Source organism: Salvelinus namaycush, chromosome 11 (assembly GCF_016432855.1).
Source record: "Salvelinus namaycush isolate Seneca chromosome 11, SaNama_1.0, whole genome shotgun sequence".
Taxonomy (NCBI): domain Eukaryota; kingdom Metazoa; phylum Chordata; class Actinopteri; order Salmoniformes; family Salmonidae; genus Salvelinus; species Salvelinus namaycush.
Window position 1 is genome coordinate 38,784,027 of NC_052317.1, and position 21,802 is coordinate 38,805,828.

Here is a 21,802-nt window from a genome sequence, read left to right on the forward strand (position 1 = left end):
TGGTCCGGAACGGACCAAATCTGAAGCAATCGTAGACATCTCTGTTTCACAAGTTTGAACAGCACAGTACAGTAGAGCCCAACCAGGTACAGTACATTACAGTACAGTAACTAAAAGTAGAGGACAGTCGTGGCCAAAAGATTTGAGAATGACACATATTAATTTACACAAAGTTTGCTGCTTCAGTGTCTTTTGATATTTTTGTCAGATGTTACTATGGAATATTGAAGTATAATTACAAGCATTTCATAAGTGTCAAAGGCTTTTATTGGCAATTACATGAAGTTGATGCAAAGAGTCAATATTTGCAGTGTAGACCCTTCTTTTTCAAGACCTCTGCAATCCGTCCTGGCATGCTGTCAATTAACTTCTGGGCCACATCCTGACTGATGGCAGCCCATTCTTGCATAATAAATACTTGAAGTTTGTCAGAATTTGTGGGTTTTTGTTTGTCCACCCGCCTCTTGAGGATTGACCACAAGTTCTCAATGGGATTAAGGTCTGGGGAGTTTCCTGGCCATGGACCCAAAATATCGATGTTTTGTTCCCCGAGCCACTTAGTTATCACTTTTGCCTTATGGCAAGGTGCTCCATCATGCTGGAAAAGGCATTGTTCGTGATCAAACTGTTCCTGGATGGTTGGGAGAAGTTGCTCTTGAGGATGTGTTGGTACCATTATTTATTCATGGCTGTGTTCTTAGGCAAAATTGTGAGTGTGCCCACTCCCTTGGCTGAGAAGCAACCCCACACATGAATGGTCTCAGGATGCTTTACTGTTGGCATGACACAGGACTGATGGTAGCACTCACTTTGTCTTCTCCGGACAAGCTTTTTTCCGGATGCCCCAAACAATCGGAAAGGGGATTCATCAGAGAAAATGACTTTACCCCAGTCCTCAGCAGTCCAATCCCTGTACCTTTTGCAGAATATCAGTCTGTCCCTGATATTTTTCTTGGAGAGAAGTGGCTTCTTTGCTGCCCTTCTTGACACCAGGCCATCCTCCAAAAGTCTTCGCCTCACTGTGCGTGCAGATGCACTCACACCTGCCTGCTGCCATTCCTGAGCAAGCTCTGTACTGGTGGTCCCCCGATCCCGCAGCTGAATCAACTTTAGGAGACGGTCCTGGCGCTTGCTGGACTTTCTTGGGCACCCTGAAGCCTTCTTCAAAACAATTGAACCGCTCTCCTTGAAGTTCTTGATGATACGATAAATGGTTGATTTAGGTGCAATCTTACTGGCAGCAATATCCTTGCCTTTGAAGCCCTTTTTGTGCAAAGCAATGATGACGGAACGTGTTTCCTTGCAGGTAAGCATGTTTGACAGAGGAAGAACAATGATTCCAAGCACCACCCTCCTTTTGAAGCTTCCAGTTTGTTATTCGAACTCAATCAGCATGACAGAGTGATCTCCAGCCTTGTCCTCGTCAACACTCACACCTGTGTTAACGAGAGAATCATGATGTCAGCTGGTCCTTTTGTGGCAGGGCTGAAATGCAGTGGAAATGTTTTTGGGGGATTCAGTTAATTTGCATGGCAAAGAGGGACTTTGCAATTCATCTGATCACTCTTCATAACGTTCTGGAGTATATGCAAATTGCCATCATACAAACTGAGGCAGCAGACTTTGCGAAAATTTATATTTGTGTCATTCTCAAAACTTTTGGCTATGACTGTATAATGTTCTGTACTATAATGTACTCTACTTTACTGAACTAAGCTGTACTATACTTTACTTTTCTTTACTGTACTGTGTCCTGTACTGCACTGTAGCGTACCGTACTGTTATCTACTGCGTTAAACTCGACTGTCCTGTATTGTACCATACTGTACTCTACTGTGCTTTGCTGTACTAAACTGCCGTACTGTAATGTGATGAAACTTGTGAAACACACCCTAGACGTCTATGATTAGTTCAGATTTGGATCTGGTCCGCACAAACCAAATTCGTGCTTGTTTTGGGGCGGAGCTCATTCGAATATTACCCAACATGCTTTGCAAGTTTTTTAATTTTATTTTTACATTTACTTATTGGTCATTCAGCAGACACTCTTTTCCAGAGCGACTGACAGTCAGTGCCTTTCAACTAAGGTAGATAAACAACAACATATCACAGTCATAGCAAGAAAATAAAAAGGTGGTCTGTTGGTTTTATTCTGTTGGACTACTGTGAACATCATCGCTGCCAAATTTAAAACCCCTGTAAATCTAAGCCCTTAGATCTCAGTATTTCCAAAGCTAACATATAGAATTGTTTTAAAATGGATAATTTAGCCATTTGATTTAGAATTTTAGGATAAGGAATAAGGTTTTGAAGTGTCTGCCCTGTATCTGAGAGCTACAAGAAAACTTTTTTTTTTTAGACCTATGTTTATGTAACAGTATAACTTTAAACCGTCCCCTCGCCCCGACACGGGCGCGAACCAGGGACCCTCTGCACACATCAACAACTGACACCCACGAAGCGTCGTTACCCATCGCTCCACAAAAGCCGCGGCCCTTGCAGAGCAAGGTGCAACCCTACTTCAGGTCTCAGAGCAAGTGACGTAACTGATTGAAACGCTAGTAGCGCGTACCCGCTAACTAGCTAGCCATTTCACATCCGTTACACTCACCCCCCTTTCAACCTCCTCCTTTTTCCGCAGCAACCAGTGATCCGGGTCACGGCACCAATGTAACAGTATAACTTTAAACCGTCCCCTCGCCCCGACACGGGCGCGAACCAGGGACCCTCTGCACACATCAACAACTGACACCCACGAAGCGTCGTTACCCATCGCTCCACAAAAGCCGCAGCCCTTGCAGAGCAAGGTGCAACCCTACTTCAGGTCTCAGAGCAAGTGACGTAACTGATTGAAACGCTAGTAGCGCGTACCCGCTAACTAGCTAGCCATTTCACATCCGTTACATTTAGTCACGTTATTTGTAGCACGTTTGACCCCTTATGCACTTTTAGCAATTTTTACAGCCCGGTACTGGGTTACCTTCAGATGACTCCTTTGCAACTTGAGTGTAGAGCAGAGCAGAACAACCAACTTCTTCGTGTTCGTGAGAGTCTCCCCTTTCGATATTGGTGACATATTAGTTTGTAGCTCCAACGGTTCGGTCTGGACAGCCGGTTTTGTGAGAAGAACTCTTCGAAATGAGGACGTCAGTGATTGGTTTCTGATGACTGCCGTAAGCCTGTGGATGTCATAGAGCCAAACCGACACTGTTGTGTTCGTAAGAGTCTCATCTTTGGTGGAAACGGTTCAGGTTTAAACAAACGATTTCATGACGATTTTCTTGTCCGGATCCTCTTGTGTGGAAAAAGACAGCTTTCACAAGCTTCCTGTTGTGGAACTTTATATCGACGGAAAGAGGCGATTGAGCTGCAACCACTACAAGAAACGGTAAGTCTCAACCATAAACACACAGGGATCTACTCAATATTCAAAGGAAGTCACTGTGTGAAGCACCGGTGCGTCAATCGACTCTATTTTTTTTTAAGCTTTTGAAAAATCGAACATAAGTGCATGTGACAGATGGGAGCAATAATACAAATTCTGCTTCAACCTTTAGTTGGCTCCTCTTTCCTATATTACTGTGACATAATGCCTACTTCATTGAGAATATATGTGCAGTTGAAATTTGTCCATAGAAAAAAACATATTTTCAAAGTCTGTAAATTATGTATTTTCAACATCCAGAAAATACGTATTTTCTGCTTCTGTATAAGACATATTTTTGACATCCATTTAAGACATCTTTTTGAAGTCCATATAAAATGTATCTACTAACCTTTCATTCAGCACGCACGTGAAATGTACGTGATGTCAACGTCTGGAACAGCAAAATGGCGCCGGAAGAAAGGTCAGCAGTTTTACGGTCTCCCAACCAACTGTGCTACTATGTGTTTTTTTTGCGTTATTTGTAACTTATTTTGTACATAATGTTTCTGCAACCGTATCTTACGGCAAAAAAGAGCTTCTGGATATCAGGACAGCGATCCCTCACCTCGGATTAGACAAAGATTTTATCTACAACAAGAACGATGCACAAGACATTTTCCAAACACCCCACAGGGCCGACATCCCCGTTATTTGCAAGAGGAAGCGACGCGGGTACAGAGGACAAAGAGCCGGGTGCGACTGTGATCATGCTCTCCATAGCCGACGTGAGAAAGACCTTTAAACAGGTCAACATACACAAGGCTACAGGGCCAGACAGATTACCAGGACATGTTCTCCGGGCATGTGCTGACCAACTGGCAGGTGTCTTCACTGACATTTTCAACATGTCCCTGATTGAGTCTGTAATACCAACATGTTTCAAGCAGACCACCATAGTCCCTGTGCCCAAGAACACAAAGGCAACCTGCTTAAATGACTACAGACCCGTAGCACTCACGTCCGTTACAATGAAGTGCTTTGAAAGGTTGGTAATGGCTCACATCAACACCATTATCCCAGAAACCCTAGACCCACTCCAATTTGCATACCGCCCAAACAAATCTACAGATGATGCAATCTCTATTGCACTCCACACTGCCTTTTCCCACCTGGACAAAAGGAACACTTATGTGAGAATGCTATTCGTTGACTACAGCTCAGCGTTCAACACCATAGTATCCTCAAAGCTCATCACTAAGCTAAGGACCCTGGGACTAAACACCTCCCTCTGCAACTGGATCCTGGACTTCTTGACGGGCCGCCCCCCAGATGGTGAGGGTAGGTTGCGATACATCTGCCACGCTGATCCTCAACACTGGAGCTCCACAGGGGTGCGTGCTCAGTCCCCTCCTGTAGTCCCTGTTCACCCACGACTGCATGTCCAGGCACGACTCCAACACCATCATTAAGTTTGCAGACGACACAACACTGATCACCGACAACGACGAGACAGCCTATAGGGAGGTGGTCAGAGACCTGGCCGGGTGGTGCCAGAATAACAACCTATCCCTCAACGTAACCAAGACTAAGGAGATGATTGTGGACTACAGGAAAAGGAGGACCGAGCACGCCCTCATTCTCATCGACGGGGCTGTAGTGGAGCAGGTTGAGAGCTTCATGTTCCTTGGTGTCCACATCAACAACAAACTAGAATGGTCCAAACACACCAAGACAGCTGTGAAGAGGGCACGACAAAGCCTATTCCCCCTCAGGAAACTAAAAAGATTTGGCATAGGTCCTGAGATCCTCAAAAGGTTCTACAGCTGCAACATCGAGAGCATCCTGACTGGTTGCATCACTGCCTGGTACGGCAATTGCTTGGCCTCTGACCGCAAGGCAATACAGAGGGTGGTGCGTATTGCCCAGTACATCACTGGGGCAAAGCTGCCTGCCATCCAGGACCTCTACACCAGGCGGCGTCAGAGGAAGGCCCAAAAAATTGTCAAAGTTCCCAGCCACCCCAGTCATAGACTGTTCTCTCTACTACCGCATGGCAAGCGGTACCGGAGTGCCAAGTCTAGGACAAAAAGGCTTCTCAACAGTTTTTATCCCCAAGCCATAAGACTCCTGAACGTCTAATCAAATGGCTACCCGGACTATTTGCATTGTATGCCCCCCCTAACCCCTTTTTTACGCTGCTGCTACTCTCTGTCCTTCGACTTCATATTTTTCATGCAACCTTCATGCAACCGTCCCCAAAGCCAACACCTCCTTTGGCCGCCTTTCCTTCCAGTTCTCTGCTGCCAATGACTGGAACGAATTGCAACAATCGCTGAAGCTGGAGACTTATATTTCCCTCACTAACTTTAAACATCAGTTATCTGAGCAGCTAACCGATCGCTGCAGCTGTACATAGCCCATCTGTAAATAGCCCACCCAATCTACCTACCTCTTCCCTATATTGTTTTTATATACTTTTCTGCTCTTTTGCACACCAGTATTTCTACTTGCACATTATCATCTGCTCATTTATCACCCCAGTGTTAATTTGCTAAACTGTATTACTTCGCTACTATGGCCTATTTATTGCCATACCTCCTCATGCCATTTGCACACACTGTATATAGACTTTCTTTTTTTCTATTGTGTTATTGACTGTACGCTTGATTATTCCATGTGTAACTCTGTGTTGTTGTTTGTGTCGCACTGCTTTGCCTGATCTTGGCCAGGTCGTAGTTGTAAATGAGAACTTAAAAAAAAAAATAACGTTCTGGGAATGGTGCAGAATGTTACTTAGTTACTTAGGTGGGAATTTCAGTGCTTCAGCATAATGTTTCCTACGGGTTTCCTCATGGTTTTATTTAAAGTCATGTTCTCAGAACATTATTAAGAAAACATTCCATATAAAAAACAGAGGAAAACATTAGTAACTGTCGTGGAAATTCTTTATAGGGACACTCGAAGTCAATCTAAAATGAATCACTTTATTATCAGCACACTGGATTGGTTCCAACCAACTCAATGCAGCAAGTACACATGTCAATCAGGAGCTCTCTCGGGTCAGTCCTGTTAAGTCTCTTATATACAGACAAGTTATATTTGCATGATTTAGCTTATTCATAATTAATTAATCATTAACGTCTGCTTCATTCATTTGACTGACCAATACTGGGTCATGCATGTGACAGACCAATACCTCACGAGGCTTCTTCTCTATAAGTTGAAACCTTGAAACTGAGATATTGTTTGTTCTCAAAACAAGGGTCTGGGTGTACTGCCAAATTGAACATACTGATAGTGAGGATTCGTTCAATCAGTCACTTGCATGAACACAGAAATTGGTTATTAGAAAAGCAAAAGTATAGAACACAGAAATTGGTAAATAGAAAAGCACAAACATAACATTTTCCATCACATAACGTTCAAAGAACATTCTAAGAATTGTATTTAAAAACATACATTCTGTTCTCAGTGTCAACAAAAATCTATCATCTATCTTGTTAAGTGTGTTCAGGTGTGTTGGCTGTGCCCACTAATTGTCCACACCTGATCTTAATGACTGCTTGTTGCCTTTGAAATGGGGTCTGTTTGAATAGACTAAAATGAGCAGCTTTGTATCAGTAAAAAAAATTGGCATGCTAGCTCCATCTGGATGACACAGTGTACTAATACCATGAAGAAAGAACAGAAGATCATAGGTTTGTAACTCACTGAAACTTTCAGAGAACCATAGTAAAACGTTTTCAGAACATCCCTGCAACATAAACATTTAAGTTCCCAGAACAGGCAACATTTTCACCTCAGTTCTCAGAACGTTTAACAAACGGACAGTTTTACTGGTCAGGAAATGTATGGCTTTGTTCCCAGAACCAATGGGAAACCAAACAATTATATTCCCACAACTTCCAAGGAACCAAATGTGCTAGCTGGGCCGGGTCACTGGTGTGAAAGGCAAACACCCTATGTATGCACCAATAGGGTTAACCCACTTGGTGGGAATTGTAACGTGGCTCATACAGTGAGGATTTATTTAAATAAATTGTATTTATTTATTTTTGTTGACTTTATTATTTTTCATTCTTTATAGTTATCATCTGATCTCCGGTCAGGCAGTAGCAGCCAGACAGACAGACAACGGTATCTCTTTATAGTTATCATCTGATCTCCGGTCAGGCAGTAGCAGCCAGCCAGCCAGACAACGGTATCTCTTTATAGTTATCATCTGATCTCCGGTCAGGCAGTAGCAGCCAGCCAGCCAGACAACGGTATTTCAGTAAAAGTCTAAAAGTATTTGGTGTTAAATATACTGAAGTATCAAAGTAAATTAAATTGCTAAAATATACTTAAGTATCAAAAGTAAAAGTATAAATCATTTCAAATTCCGTACATAAAGCAAACCAGACGGCACGATTTTCTTGTTTTTTTTAGACAGGGACACACAGACATCATTTACAAATGAAGCATGTGTGTTTAGTGAGTCTGCCAGATCAGAGGTAGGAGGAATGACCAGGGATGTTCTCATGATGCGTGAATTGGATCATTTTCAAGGCCTGCTAAATGTAACAAGTACTTTTTGATGTTAGAGAAAATGTATGGAGTAAAAAGTGCATTATTTTCTTTAAGATTGTAGTGAAGTAAAAGTAAAATAGCGTACAGATGTCCCAAAAAACGAAACTTTAAAGTATTTTTTCTTAAAGGGAAGTTCCACCTCAAAACGTTATTTTGGTACAGTATTTGTTTTATTAGTCCATTGTTGACATAGTCCCAAACTGTTTAAAATATATGTAACTTTCAAAATACAGAAATCATCCCTGTATGATGCATTCTGAATCATATGATGCAAAACAACAATGGACTAATGAAACAAATACCAAAAGATAGTTTTTTTGGGGGGGGGGAGTTTTCCTTTAAGTACTTTACACCACTAGACATACTTTCATGGACTTTCGCTGTCCCTCTGTCTCGTCATTGTGTTGTGTACATTCCTCTCTTGTGTGGTGTGGTCTATGCAGTCTGTGTGTATTTAACCTAACATATCAGGCGTAAAAGTGTATCCATCTCTGTCGGAAACCAGAAAGAACAGGCGCAATGGATTATGGTCATTGTAGTTAATTACCACTTTTCTGCACTGAACTAGGTTGAGTATTTACTTAATAAAAACTACAACTCCTTTCAGCCCAGCGTGCTACGAAGTTCTTGACTTGATTTCTCTTGTGAATAATTAGATTTCTCTCTAGAGAAACGGGACACGTTGGGCTCACAAAAAACCCCAGAACTAAATGGAATTGAACCGAAGTCGGTCAATTAGTGGTTTAATGACCGAACCCCCCGAATCGCTCAGCACTACTGAGAAAATAATGCACTATGTTAAGAAATAGAATGCAATTTGGAACTCAGACCGTCCTAGATGCATCTTAACGGGTCTGCAGAATGGAACCTAATGTTCCAAGTTATTTAATGTTCCCTAGCCTTTATCTCATGAATATACAGCTTTATACTGCACATCACAACAAGACATGTACTCATGCTGTACCCATCAGATTAAGGGCGTACTAAGGAAGATTCAGTATTAGAAAAACAAACTGAAAACAATTGAGTAAGTAAGTAAGTATCGGAGTAACTAAAAACTGCCAAGCAGTTGCCATACCAAGTTGTGATGCAGCCAGTCAAGATGCTCTCAACGGTACAGCTGTAGAACCTTTTGAGGATCTGAGGGCCTAAAACCTGTTCGCCTCTGCCTGGAGGCAGACACTTGGCTGCAAGTGGATCTTCCAGCAAGACAATAACCCCAAGCACTAATTAAAATCCACAAAAAATGGTTAATTGACCATAAAATCAGTATTGTATTATTTATTGTATACAGTAATTTTTGCTCCTCTTTATCAAGGGTGCAAATAATTGACTGTATGTGAGTAGCATGGACTCACTGAGGAAGTTCTGGGAGGGAGATGGTTTACATGTCAGCAGCCGGAGAAATATGATGTGGGTTATGACTAGTTTAGGGCAGTGAGTATTGGATAAGAGAGCGGGGGACAGATAGAGACAGACTGAAAGAGAAGGAGAGAGAGAGATTGAAAGAGAGGAGAGAGAGATTGAAAGAGAGAAGGCGAGAGAGATTGATTACATTAGACCTTCTTAGTGGCATAAACCAACAATGTACCTCTTTGGAAAATGGCTTTGATAAGGATTTGATTTAAAGAGAGCCCTACAGTACTGCATTCGCCGTGTCCTTGTTATTGTGAAAGGTATCTGTACTTTTGTTCAATTGCTTGGTTGATGCTCTTTCTTTGTCCTCTGTCTCCATCATTCCTTCACCTGAACATGAGTATAAGAACAGCATCTTTGGACAAGGTTCAGCTGCTAAAATGGCACAGCAATTACTGTAAGAGTTTTCCCACATATTGGGCTCTGTTCAATCCGCAGAAATTGTAAAGGCAATGTTCCTGCTTTAGCGGAGGCTGCATTCATGGTGAACGTTGCGTACTGTATGTCCCTTCAATCGGAAATTACTTGTACATTTCTATCACGAATCTGCAACGCTTCAGCATTTCAGAATGAATAGAGCCCATTATTATTATTATTATTTTACTCACTTTTTCTCCCCAATTTCGTAATATCCAATTGCGATCCAATTACGATCTTGTCTCATCGCTGCAACTCCCCAACGGGCTCGGGAGAGGCGTACGGTGCATGTACACTAGATAACGGTAAATTGCCGCGTGCCGCTTAGGCCGCCCATTGTGACTCGCTTGTGGGCATCGTGCGTCAAGAATTCAGCATAGCAAGTTTGTATGAAGGTCTGGTTATTAATCGGGTACATAGTTCAATAGTAATATCCTCTAAAACACTCTGGTGACAAACAAACTTTGCTGCCTTGTTTACAATTGTCCACATGGCTGGGAGAACCTATTCAAGTAAGTAAATACATTTCGAAAATGTAATTTTAAAAAATGTATTATTAGCTAACGTTACAGTGCAGGCTAACACAAATGAGCTGCTAAATGAGCTAGCTAGCTATCTAGGCAATTTCACATACTGTATAAATGTCACGATTGTCGTCGGGAGGAGAGGAGGACCAATGTGCAGCGTGGTAAGTGTTCATTATTTTAATAAAACAACTGAACACTGAACAAAACAACAAAAATGACAAACGAACAGTCCTGTAAGGTGACGAAAAACACTAAACAGAAAATAATCACCCATCAACACAGGTGGGAACAGGCTACCTAAGTATGATTCTCAATCAGAGACAATGATAGACAGCTGCCTCTGATTGAGAACCATACCAGGCCAAACACACAGAAATACAAAACAAGGACAACATAGAACACCAGACATAGAATGCCCACCCAAACTCACGCCCTGACAAATAGAGACAAAAAAGGATCGTGACAGTCAGGGCGTGACAATAGATAGCTAGCCAAGTGAATTAAATATCACCAGCTACCTAACTTCATATTAGCTAGCTATCTTGATGTATTTATCACTGTAAGAAACTAACTCCAAATGCATTTGAAGAGGTCCCAATGAAGAGCAGCGGTTCTCAGTCCTGGTCCTGGGGACTCAAAGCGGTGCACATTTTTGTTTTTGCCTTAGCACTGCACAGCTGATTCAAATGATCAACTCATCATCAAGCTTCAAGTGGTATTTATGTATTAATTTGTGATGCTATCCTTGATATGATCCTGTTATTGTCACATGCAAATATGTGTGCCCATGCATTTATCAATTCAATGTTATCATGATTTGTTATCAGGGATATTATACTTTAGTAATCCACAATGACCTGGTGATGTAAAAGTCAAATAATTACATTTTCTTCCGTATTCCTACAGATACCTGGTAACTGGAGATTCCTTCAAAACGATTGCCTACAGTTAACGTGTAGAGCACTGCAAGGTTGGGTGACCAGGTCCATCTGGGACTGCCTCCTGGAGGAATTCAGGTGTGTGAAGGCTACCTGTGTCCTGCGTAACTTCATGAGGATGAACAGGAGGACAGGATCTGCAGCTCGCCGCTGTGTGCCAGAGGAGAAGTCTGCTGCTCTGCAGGATGTTTCAAGGGTGGGGTCCAACAACACAGCAAGAGAGGCAGAGATCTTCACCTCTTACTTCTTCGAAGAGAGTGCCGTTCCCTGGCAACACCATAGACTACACTATGCACAACCAAGGGTTCTTTTAAGAGCCATTCACATATCAATAAGAGTATTATTCCATTTACTTAGCTATGTCAACTGCAGTTATTCAATTCCCAGTTTCTCTCCCTTTGATTTCTACTTCTCAGGTGAGGGTGCTGTTTAGGTAAGGGTGTGATGTCTGTACAAAAACCAAACAGGCTATTTTAAATCACCCATATTGAAAAAATGTAGGACATTTAGACACCCTATAACCCACACCTACATACTCATGTATCAATCTGTTTGATGAATTGTGTTGTGCAGTAAGCAGGCTCAGGTGTATAACTGTAACTATAACCTTCAAAGGATAGGCAAGAGGGCCAACCATGGAGAATAGTAAGACACTTAATTATTTCTATAACTACGCTATATTGTTTGTCCTTGTGTGTCCATTCATGTTTTTCAGCATAAAGTACTCTGCAGCCACTTAGTGTGGTGTGGACACCAGGTGAGGCCACACACACAGATTCCTGTTGAATACTGTCACTTTAGCTACCTTATTTTCTCAATAACAGTCTCTCTCCTTCACTTCATCCCTCTCCTTTTCTCCCTAAATCCTCTAGGTTATATCAGCTGTGTTGGTGAACCCCTCCTGCATCTGAACTGGCTACATAGAGGGCACAGCATGATCAGAGGTGAGAGGTCAGGTCAACAGGAAGTATTATTAGAGATGCTTTACATTGAAATGCAGATAGAGATGCAGAAGTCCAAGAGTTAATGATCCAAGGTCTGTTTTGCATTTCACCTCCTGATGATTATGATGACTAACAATGTTAGAATAAAAAATAAAAACACAAGGCTTAAACATGCTCTCTCTCCATCTGTCTCTCGTCTGCAGACATGTTTTGATGAGAGAGAGGATGCCAACCCCCAGTTCCACCATCACCATCTCACCCGCTCTTAAGACCCTGGGGGGCATGTAGCCTGGTGGTTAGAGCATTGGGCCAGTAACCGAAAGGTTGCTAGATCAAATCCCAGAGCTGACAAGGTAAAAATCTGCTGTTCTGCCCCTTAACAAGGCAGTTAAACCACTGTTCCTAGGCCGCCATTGTAAATAAGAATTAGTTCTTAACTAACTTGCCTAGTAAAATAAAGGTTAAATAAAAAATTACCTTCGGGCCGACTAGAGACACTATTATGTAATTGTGATGAACTGAGAGAATATTTGGGTAGCACTGATTCATTAATCATATACTGTCTTCCCTGCTCCTCTGTTCTTACCTCTTTCCCTTTGTCTTTTACACCTCTCTCACCACCTCTTTCTTCCTCTGTTTTTATAATGGACAACTGATGTGCATTGAAGTAGAGATTGAACTTGTACTTGTAATATTACAAGTATAATATTTAGAATGCATGTATTTACAACACTTGGATAATGAACTTCTTTCAATAAAGCGTTTCACATTCTCTACTGGTTGAAATGAAGTCTCATTTGATGAAATACTACACCTATCTTGTGTTTATGTCACGGCCTGACCGTAGAGATCTTTTTATTCTCTATGTTTGGTTGGTCAGGGTGTTACTCGGGTGGGAAACTCTATGTTCTTTGTTTCTATGTTTTGGCCGGGTATGGTTCTCAATCAGGGACAGCTGTCTATTGTTGTCTCTGATTGGGAATCATACTTAGGCAGCCTTTTTTCCAAGGTGTTTGTGGGTAGTTGTCTTTCTTAGTGGCCTGTATAGGCCTAGTAAGCTTCACGTTCGTTTTTGGTGTTTCTTGTTTTGTTGATGACATTTTTAATAAAGAAAAATGTACGCTCACCACGCTGCACCTTGGTCCGGTCATTTCCATGAAGACAGCGATCGTGACAGTTTATCAGATCAATGCAGATGAAGGGCATTAGATATTGAGATGAACCGGTCTTAGAGTATTTACATGATGTATAGGAAGTGTACTGTTTTTAAAATTATATTTCTGTATATATTAATTACAAATCAGCCTTTAACTAGTTAAATGCTGTTTCTAGTCTGTTAGTTACAATGTGTAACCATTGATGTCCCAGGACCAAGATTGGTAAACACTGTGGAAATGTATAATTGTAATACATACATGCAGACACAGCATCATTCAAGACTGGAATTTGATACTCCTGGTATTGGATATGACTGAAAAATAATCTCAAAGACATTCATACCTGAACTGCACCTTTATTTGCCAAGGTAGAGTACATGATCAGTGAATATATCAGATGTACAGGCTACAATGTGGGGATCTCATGCACGGTAATAACTATATGTATATACGACTTGCTTCCTTAGCACAAAGTTATATTATATTCTACTCAATATATAGGCTTCATCAATGTCATTCAGATTGTTGTGACGTTGATACAACTGGCTATGATAGCTGAGGTTCTTAGCTAGGTTCTGAACTAATATGTATACCAAATGTTTGGGTCCACACACAGATTGGCTAGATAGCTAGCTACACATCCATAGGCATACAGGTATTGTTATCCTCCACTGCACAATAAGCAAGAACATAGCTAGCTACATTATTTAATCTATCTGCATTGCATGGCAAATATCTGCAAGGCAAGCTTACAAAAATTATACATTCAATTTGCAGTAAATGCTTTAGCTAGCTAGATTCTTTACATCCACTGTTTCACAAGACGACAGCCTGGTTTGCTGGTTGTTTCAGGAGACCCTAAAAACAAACAACCAGAATTAAAATTTTATTCTCATGTCACAACACCCATAAAAATAGCTGGCTAATGTTAGCTAGAATATGCATAATTGTTTGTCTCTACATTAACTAATATATTCCTGTCAACTGTAATTTTTTTGCATGATTCGTTATGATGTTATAATCACTTACATTTGCTTCCATCCTAGTGTTTTTGTCAGCCATCTTTTCTGAAGGAAGTCTCCAGACTTCGGATCGCATAGCATCAAATTCGTCATGGGAACCACTTGATATGATTGATCATAGCCCAGCGGTTGTCACTGGTGATTTGCATAAAGTTGGGAAAAGTTAATTTTTTTCACCGCCTCCCATGCCACCTTCACACTGCCCAAAGGTCCCCCGCCCTCTCCGCTTCTCACCGTTTTCCTTCCATTGAAATGAATGGGAAGCGGTGTTTCACCTCGCGGCATCCTGTGTTAGTGTATCATGCATACGTCCTCTGAAACGTTCCGCCAAACCGCGCTCCTTAACACCCGCCTGCTTAACCCGGAAGCCAGTGTCGTGTCTTTGGCTATGCCGGATTAAGTGATATGACATGCTATTCTATAAAATCCTTTCTCCGTAATAACTATTACCTGATTGAGCTAATCATGTAAATGTAATTAACTAGAAAGTCGGGGCATCACAAAATAATATTTATAGAGCTGTTATCTTCCAAATAAACTCTTAAACACCTAGTAATATTTTACATCAATAGCAGTCAATATTAATCGTCACCTTATTTCAGTCTCATCTGAAAGTTGTAAATTCTTGGTTATATTCACGAACCCTGGCTAACAAGTTGAATAAACAATACAAAATTGGGTTTAATTATTAATTTACTAAATACCTAACTAATCACACAGAATTACATATACACAGAATTAATCATACCTTGATTACAAATTACGCCATAAAGGAAAACGTCCCTAGCGGGCGGAACAGATCTGACAGCTGGTTACACAAAAGAAAAGGGGGCTGGGTTTGAGTGAAAGAGCGGGAAGACTTTGAGGAACCAAGGGCGAAGCTGTGCTATCATAAATACAGTATCTTATGCATTCTAAATTACCGCCCATTTGGAAAAGGAAAATGCAATAAATATTTACTCTGAGCTGCGCTTCGGTAGGTTGGTGGTAGATGGGAGGCCGTGTTGCCCAACCGAGTCCTTTGTCCTTTGAAGAATGTCTCTGGTGGTCAATTGGATACGTTGTAGTAACGTCGTTGTGTGGTAGACGGGATACTCTGTCTGTTCTTTCCTAGCCCGCGTCTGCAGCTGCTGTTGCTAACTCAATGGCTAGGAGGTATCACTTCTGTAGTGAATAAGAGTGTAAAGTTCATACCATTCGCAACCAAAGCTCACGCTGAGGTTGGCTTAGTTCTGTAGTTGACATGTTAGTCCTTTTAACGCAGAGGCTGCAGACCTCACGTACTTGGAACAGGAAGTTACATTTTCGTCAAGGCTTTATATAGTGGAGCGAGAAGGGTGTGTCTGAAAAGTTTATAACCCATGTCTCTTCACAGCCACTGGTTGAGCAGAGCCCTAACCTTATTAAGTACCACCGCATATGTTCAATTGGTCGGATTACCAGAATATAGTTAATTTCCCCCCACCTTTCTGATGTTCCCAGAATCTCTATGTTAACCAAGGGGTTTTCAAATTTCACATCAGTAGGGTAGAGAGAGGAGGGGAAGAGGTATTTATGACTGTCATAAACTGTCATGACTGTCATAAACCTACCCCCAGGCCAACGTCATGACACCAGCTGCACCAATGTGTCGGAGGAAACACTTTCAAGTGACGTCTGAAGTCAGCTTGCGCTACAGCGCGATGAGCCAAGTTAAGCCCCCCACTAGTAAAGACCCCCCCCCCCCCCCCGGCCAAACTCTTCCCTAACCCGGACAACGCTGAGCCAGTTGTGCGCTGCCCTATGGGACTCCCGGTCACTGCCAGTTGTGACACAGCCTTGCATCGAACCCGGGTCTGTAGTGACGCCTCGCCTTAGACCGCTGCGCCACTCGGGAGGCCCCAATATTACTATTATTACCCCCTTGTCCTGTTGATCTATTTAAGTATTTTTTGTGTGTCTTACAAAAGGCATTTTTATTGGCGCAGAAAGAAACATTAACAGAAAACAGCCTTTCTATTGGAGCAGAAAGGAACATTAACAGAAAACAGCCTTTCTATTGGAGCAGAAAGGAACATTAACAGAAAACAGCCTTTCTATTGGAGCAGAAAGGAACATTAACAGAAAACAGCCTTTCTATTGGAGCAGAAAGGAACATTAACAGAAAACAGCCTTTCTATTGGAGCAGAAAGGAACATTAACAGAAAACAGCCTTTCTATTGGAGCAGAAAGGAACATTAACATGGAAACAGCCTTTCTATTGGAGCAGAAAGGAACATTAACAGAAAACAGCCTTTCTATTGGAGCAGAAAGGAACATTAACATGGATGTCTAATTTTAGAGGCCAGCACTCAACACACTCCATTTCATTCTTGGAATGGCTTCAAAGGTACAATGATTTAAAAATAATAAGTTATGGTATTAGGACCAACTAAAACACAAAACACTGTTACTTGTAAAAACATAAAAGAAGAGAACTTCATTGTCCACTTTCCTGCATCAAACTACCGTGTCAGAAAGAATTTGAGCTCTATTCAATCCGTAGCAATCCGAAGATCTGCTTTATATTATTAAAGTCAATGTTCCTCAGTAGCGGAGAATGCATTCACGGTTAAAGCAGCATATGTTGGAATTTACCTTTACATTTTTAAGCGGATTTTACTTCAGCATACACATTGAATCCAGCTCTTTGTCACAATCTCAGCACTCCTTCCCACAGCATCTATATATATATATATAGGCTCAAATGAAAACCAGAGTGAGGCATTTGATTGGAAAGTTACAGAGCAGTTGTTCTGAAGGCTATTCATCAGTAATATAACAATTCCAAGTAATGACATTCATTCATTTCATTATCCTCATTCTGTCCCCTCATATGTTTTCTGTCACTCTCTGGTCGCACACAACATTGTATCAAACAGAAAAGATAGGTGTGTGTATGTCCCAATGGCATCCTATTCCCGATATAGTGCACTACTCTTGAACAGGGCCCATAGGCACTATACAGAATAGGGTGTCATTTGGAAGGCAGACAGGCTGACTGTTTGGGGTGTTTCTCTGCTAGTTCCTAACTCTGCGAAACAGATTGATTCTAGAAGACCATTTCGTCACAGTAATCAACAGTCCCACAGCTGAAGATGTAAAACTTGAGGCAGAGTGGGAAACGTCTTCAACCTTGACGTTTTCGTCTCTTCCCGCTTGAGCCAGTTTGGACTGTCTTGAAGAGGTGTGGATGGTCTGACACAGGAAGAGGACTGCAGTGAGTGAATACACAAGTAAGATAGTGCAGACGAATGTCACACACAAGGAAATAGCATAGAGAGATGCACAACGGCGATGCTTTCAAAGAGGTACTGAAAGGTTAGACAGACGTGTCCTCCGAAAAACAAAATACTATTAATTTGGAGACTTGGAGAATGAGAAGCATTGGAACACAAACACATCATGTTGACGGAAACAGACCAGACTCAACTGAGTAAACGTTCTGCAATATTTCTTCAAGGCACACCCATTAAAGACATGAAAATATTACATTGGAGACTAGATCAAACCCTTAACTCAAAAGAAAGTGGGACTGAGTTCACATTGTGTACTTGATTCCACTTTTTTAATCATGATTGATCTTTTTTGAAGAAGACGCATTGAATTATGATGGATAGACATAATTATGACAGGCCAAGATATATACAAAACTTACGTCCAACACGCCATGTTTGATAAGATCTCAGATCATCAGTGGTCTAAGACACTGCATCTCAGTGCAAGAGGCGTCACAGCAGTACCTGGTTTGAATCCAGGCTGCATCACATCCAGCCGTGATTGGGAATCCCAAATAATACTTTTTTTCTTAACTGTCTCGCCTAGTTAAATAAAGGTTAAATAAAAAATGAAAATATGTTTTTGTTATTATGGCTGTTTAATACGTTTTAATGTTGTACTCTCTTTGGGCACACGCTGTAGGGCTTGAGAACAATGCTGTGATAACATTATGGGATGTTGAAAACAATTGTACACCATTTTTGGGGACCAGTTTTGGCCTGTAAGTGTTACTTTCAAAACTACTGTCTGAAATGATACAAAACCGTTGAAGTACCACTGCAAGATGATTGCACTAACTGTAAGTTGTTCTGGATAACAGAGTGCTAAATTACTACAATGTAAATGTAAAATGCATTGAAGTTACACACAGACACAGTGTGACAGTAAATATTGAAGAGCTGTTTACTCAGTACACACCGGAGGCAGTGTGGCGCATTGCTTTGTGGAGGAGGGGGAGGAGGAGGTGGGGGAGAAAGGAGGACTGGGAGGTGTTTGTGATTGGGTGAGATCCCCAAGGCCAGCATTCATTCATGTCAAGTCATGTCATCTCATCTCTTGTTCTATCTCTCTACGTACCCCTCCCACTCTCTCTTTTTCTGTTGCTTCCCCCCCTTTCACTCTCTGAATTATTTGTGAATAGGATACAATCTCGGCAGGCATTCGTGACACAACGTTTAGCATGATAGCTCCAGTAAATAGTGAATTAGTTTAATACATTCCAAATATGTGAGGCTGTGTACTGGAATGTGTTTGGACTCACAGGACATGACAGGTGGATGTTGGACATGTTGGTCAGATATTATAAATGAATGAGGGACAGACAAACCAGCTCTCACTGGATGCTTTAATCCCAGATTATCTCTCTGAGTCCAATGCTGAAACAGGAAAAAAATGGAAAACGAAAGGTATTATTTGTCCAGTGATGGAGAGAATGGGGGAGGGAGGGGCTCTCACACATGCCTCTGGACACGCGCACGTGAATTATCTATCTATTATTATTATTATTTATTTTTTATTAACCCATCCACCACCCCGCCATCTTCAGAGGATACATATATTTTTGGGGTTTTGCAGCTTTTCTGGTACATATACATACATTTTACATAATAATTATACAGTTTATTCAGAAAGAATTCAGACCCCTTTCCTTTTTCCACAATTTTTTGTTACGTTACAGCGGACAATTCCTTCGATCTCATGGCTTGGTTTTTGCTCTGACATTCCTTGTCAACTGTGGGACCTTATATAGACAGGTGTGTGCCTTTCCAAATCATGTCCAATCAATTAAATTGACCACAGGTGGACTCCAATTAAGTTGTAGAAACATCTCAAGGATGATCAATGGAAACCGGATGAACTTGAGCTCAATTTCGAGTCTCATAGCAAAGTGTCTGATCACTTATTTAAATATGGTATTTCTGTTAACATTTTTAATAAATTGGCAACATTTTCTAAAAACCTGTTTTTGCATTGTCATTATGGGGTATTGTGTGTATATTGATGAGGGACAAAATGTATTGAATCCATTTTAGAATAAGGCTGTAACGTAACAAAATGTATTGAATCCATTTTAGAATAAGGCTGTAACGTAACAAAATGTATTGAATCCATTTTAGAATAAGGCTGTAACGTAACAAAATGTATTGAATCCATTTTAGAATAAGGCTGTAACGTAACAAAATGTATTGAATCCATTTTAGAATAAGGCTGTAACGTAACAAAATGTATTGAATCCATTTTAGAATAAGGCTGTAACGTAACAAAATGTGGAAGAAGGGAAGGGATCTGAATACTTTCCGATTTGCACTGTATGTACAATTTTAACATTACATTGTAGACTAAATTGTTGTTCGGGGTGATGAACCCAGTACTGTTCTGAAACCCTGTACTGTTCAGAACCCTGTACTGTTCTGAACCCCCTACTGTTCTGAACCCCCTACTGTTCTGAACCCTGTATTGTTCTGAACCCTGTATTGTTCTGAACCCCCTACTGTTCAGAACCCTGTATTGTTCTGAACCCCCTACTGTTCTGAACCCTGTATTGTTCTGAACCCTGTATTGTTCTGAACCCCCTACTGTTCAGAACCCTGTATTGTTCTGAACCCCCTACTGTTCTGAACCCCCTACTGTTCTGAACCCTGTATTGTTCTGAACCCTGTATTGTTCTGAACCCCCTACTGTTCTGAACCCCCTACTGTTCTGAACCCCCTACTGTTCTGAACCCCCTACTGTTCTGAACCCCCTACTGTTCTGAACCCCCTACTGTTCTGAACCCCCTACTGTTCTGAACCCCCTACTGTTCTGAACCCCCTACTGTTCTGAACCCCCTACTGTTCTGAACCCTGTATTGTTCTGAACCCTGTATTGTTCTGAACCCCCTACTGTTCTGAACCCCCTACTGTTCTGAACCCTGTATTGTTCTGAACCCCCTACTGTTCTGAACCCCCTACTGTTCTGAACCCTGTATTGTTCTGAACCCTGTATTGTTCTGAACCCCCTACTGTTCTGAACCCCCTACTGTTCTGAACCCTGTATTGTTCTGAACCCTGTATTGTTCTGAACCCTGTATTGTTCTGAACCCTGTATTGTTCTGAACCCCCTACTGTTCTGAACCCTGTATTGTTCTGAACCCTGTATTGTTCTGAACCCCCTACTGTTCTGAACCCCCTACTGTTCTGAACCCTGTATTGTTCTGAACCCCCTACTGTTCTGAACCCCCTACTGTTCTGAACCCCCTACTGTTCTGAACCCTGTATTGTTCTGAACCCCCTACTGTTCTGAACCCCCTACTGTTCTGAACCCTGTATTGTTCTGAACCCTGTATTGTTCTGAACCCCCTACTGTTCTGAACCCCCTACTGTTCTGAACCCCCTACTGTTCTGAACCCCCTACTGTTCTGAACCCTGTATTGTTCTGAACCCTGTATTGTTCTGAACCCCCTACTGTTCTGAACCCCCTACTGTTCTGAACCCCCTACTGTTCTGAACCCTGTATTGTTCTGAACCCCCTACTGTTCTGAACCCCCTATTGTTCTGAACCCCCTACTGTTCTGAACCCTGTATTGTTCTGAACCCCCTACTGTTCTGAACCCCCTACTGTTCTGAACCCTGTATTGTTCTGAACCCCCTACTGTTCTGAACCCTGTATTGTTCTGAACCCTGTATTGTTCTGAACCCCCTACTGTTCTGAACCCTGTATTGTTCTGAACCCCCTACTGTTCTGAACCCTGTATTGTTCTGAACCCTGTATTGTTCTGAACCCCCTACTGTTCTGAACCCTGTATTGTTCTGAACCCCCTACTGTTCTGAACCCTGTATTGTTCTGAACCCCCTACTGTTCTGAACCCCCTACTGTTCTGAACCCTGTATTGTTCTGAACCCCCTACTGTTCTGAACCCTGTATTGTTCTGAACCCCCTACTGTTCAGAACCCTGTACTGTTCTGAACCCTGTACCGTTCTGAACCTTCTTCTCTTCTGAACCCTGTACTGTTCTGAACCCCCTACTGTTCTGAAACCCTGTACTGTTCTGAACCCCCTATTGTTCTGAACCCTGTACTGTTCTGAACCCCCTACTGTTCTGAACCCTGTATTGTTCTGAACCCTGTATTGTTCTGAACCCTGTATTGTTCTGAACCCTGTATTGTTCT